Raw genomic sequence first — 3,172 nt, forward strand, 5'->3', positions numbered from 1 at the left:
CATTAGCGTATATTAACTGAGACGTTAACGTTCCGGATCACATAATGTTCTTGAAGCACAAACTTCACAAGTTACAACATTAGCGTATATTAACTGAGACGTTAACGTTCCGGATCACATAATGTTCTTGAAGCACAAACTACAATATTAGTGTATATTGGCAGATTCTTGCAAGATTTTAGATTATCAGCTATATACAAATGTCAGTCCGAATAAAGATTTAAAGAAATGTAAAACAAACATAACTGTTCTGTAATTTGTATTTTCAACAATCACTAAATTTCACAATGTGATGTCCATATTCACATTACTGATAACCAGAAGTTAATGTTACTCTTAACTGATCTTCGGTTGATCATACCATGAGATACAGAAATGTTATGTCACAGTGAAAATAATAATACCCCCTGTTCTAATAACTCGTTGAGCCAGACATTCCTAAATCCCAAGTTGAAGCCGTCTTGGTGCAGGCTTCACTCGTTTTGTTTTGAAGTAAATTCCTAAAACAATAGGCCCGGCATGGCCAGGTGGTTAGGGCGCTAGACTCGCAATCTGAGGGTCGCGGGTTCGAATCCCTATCACACCAAACATGCTTACCGTTTCAGCCATGGGGGCGTTATAATGTGACGGTCAATCCCACTATTCGTTGGTAAAAGAGTAGCCCAAGAGTTGGACCAGTGAGTGGTGATGACTAGCTGTCTTCCCTCTAGTCTTGCACTGCTAAATTAGGGACGGCTAGCGCAGATAGCCCTCGTGTAGCTTTGCGCGAAATTCAAAACAAACAAACAAACTAAAACAATAAGTCTCCAAATCCTACACCGGCAGCGCACTCCAATACGTCTCATCTATTCTCAAATGGGCTCAGATATGAAGATTGTGATGGCAAGGGAAGATGCTGGAACTCTTCTTCATCCTCATTAAACCAACTATGAACAATGCTGCAACAATGGGTGGTGGTACTTTTCTGTAAAATACCCATCACTAGATGGTGGTACTTTTCTTTGGTGTGTTTTCTCTTATAGCAAAGCCACATTGGGCTATCTACTGTGTCCACCGAGGGAAATCAAACCCTTTATTTTAGCATTGTAAGTCCGAAGACTTACCGCTGTCCCATTGGAGGACAGTTTTCTTGAAAATACCCATCACCAGCTGGTGGTACTTTTCTTGAAAATACCCACCACCTGCTGGTGGTACTTTTATTTAAATGTCCATCACCTTCAAGCTATATTTAAACTTCTTTCCGAAAATGATCAAATGTTCATGGGACGTACAATTATTCAGAGAGACCAATGGATTAAATTAATCCAATGAAGATACACCCACATCAGTACTCCACCTCCAACAGTTTACAAATCCTCATTGGACTGTAAACAATAGTTTATTCTCCGATTTGTACAAAATAGCGTGTATCGAGGTTTATTTTACAGCATGACAAATTTCCATTGGTCAACAGCCCAATCCCGATGGGATTTGTGGGCGTGTACTTCTTTCGGCAGCTGAAACTAATGGTTTACCGATGGATCAGCATTCACCAAAAATTAATTTCATGCAGCATTTTTATTGTTGAAATGGATGACCCTAGTCAATGGGTGATGTGCTGTAATGAATATATATTGCTTCCCGCAGATCTTGCTAACCACTGTCCGCCTCTGTCTGGGTACAGTTTTTTCCGTCTACAACATCACCTAGTTATAGATGTTTTGTTGAGACATCCGCCACGTCATATAGTTATAGATGTTTTGTTCAGACATCCGCCACGTCATATAGTTATGGATGTTTTGTTGAGACATCCACCACGTCATATAGTTATAGATGTTTTGTTGAGACATCCGCCACGTCATATAGTTATGGATGTTTTGTTGAGACATCCGTCACATCATATAGTTATGGATGTTTTGTTGAGACATCCGCCACGTCATATAGTTATGGATGTTTTGTTGAGACATCCGTCACGTCATAGAGTTACATATGTTTTGTTCAGATATCCGCCACATCATATAGTTATAGATGTTTTGTTGAGACATCCGCCACATCATATAGTTATAGATGTTTTGTTCAGACATCCTCCACGTCATATAGTTATGGATGTTTTGTTGAGACATCCGCCACGTCACATAGTTATGGATGTTTTGTTGAGACATCCGCCACATCATATAGTTATAGATGTTTTGTTGAGACATCCGCCACATCATATAGTTATAGATGTTTTGTTGAGACATCCGCCACGTCATATAGTTATGGATGTTTTGTTGAGACATCCTCCACATCATATAGTTATAGATGTTTTGTTCAGACATCCTCCACATCATATAGTTATAGATGTTTTGTTCAGACATCTTCCACATCATATAGTTATAGATGTTTTATTGAGACATCCGCCACATCATATAGTTATAGATGTTTTGTTCAGACATCCGCCACATCATATAGTTATAGATGTTTTGTTGAGACATCCTCCACATCATATAGTTATAGATGTTTTGTTGAGACAACCTCCACATCATATAGTTTCGTGAGATAATCGTCTTTGATTTCCATTTAGTTGCATTGTTTTTACACCTGCGACTTCAGGATCTAAAAATAATGACTTTAGGTGTCATCCAATCATTAACCCTTCTCGTCATCCAGTTTTTAACCTTTTCCATCTTAATAAAACCTGAGGCACAAAAAAAAAACTGTTTACTTATCTTGGACCAATATCTATGTTAAAGGGGGGGGGGTGCTACCTCTTTATGTGTCAAATAGTGGGACAGTCCAAAAAACAAACAATGAGTTTCCTAATTTATTGGCCTCTTCCCAGTGGCACAGCGTTATGTCTGCAGACGTACAACGCTGGAAACCAGGTTTCGATACCCATGGTGGACAAAGCACAGATAGCCTATTGTGTAGTTTTATGCTTAATTACAAGCAAACAAACAATCTATTGGTCAAATAGGTTAATTTTTATATGTGTGTGTCTGTCTGTCTGTCTGTACATTCAATATTGATATAATTAGTATTACATATTATTATGTATATTATATATATGTGTGTGTGTGTCTGTCTGTACATTCAATATTGTATATAATTAGTATTACATATTATTATGTATATTATATATATATATATATATGTGTGTGTGTCTGTCTGTACATTCTAATATTAGTATATAATCAATATTATATATTATTAT

At 37.5% G+C, this 3,172-nt stretch overlaps 1 protein-coding gene across 1 annotated transcript in view; it reads left to right on the forward strand.

Moving 5' to 3' along the window:
• LOC106472411 (Down syndrome cell adhesion molecule-like protein Dscam2) overlaps positions 1–3,172 on the forward strand; it is a gene marked incomplete at its 3' end in the record, with an annotated part of 63,913 nt that overhangs the window by 51,570 nt on the left and 9,171 nt on the right. The gene's annotated exons all lie outside the window — the stretch shown is intronic.

This window comes from Limulus polyphemus, unplaced genomic scaffold (assembly GCF_000517525.1).
Source record: "Limulus polyphemus unplaced genomic scaffold, Limulus_polyphemus-2.1.2 Scaffold5309, whole genome shotgun sequence".
Lineage (NCBI taxonomy): Eukaryota > Metazoa > Arthropoda > Merostomata > Xiphosura > Limulidae > Limulus > Limulus polyphemus.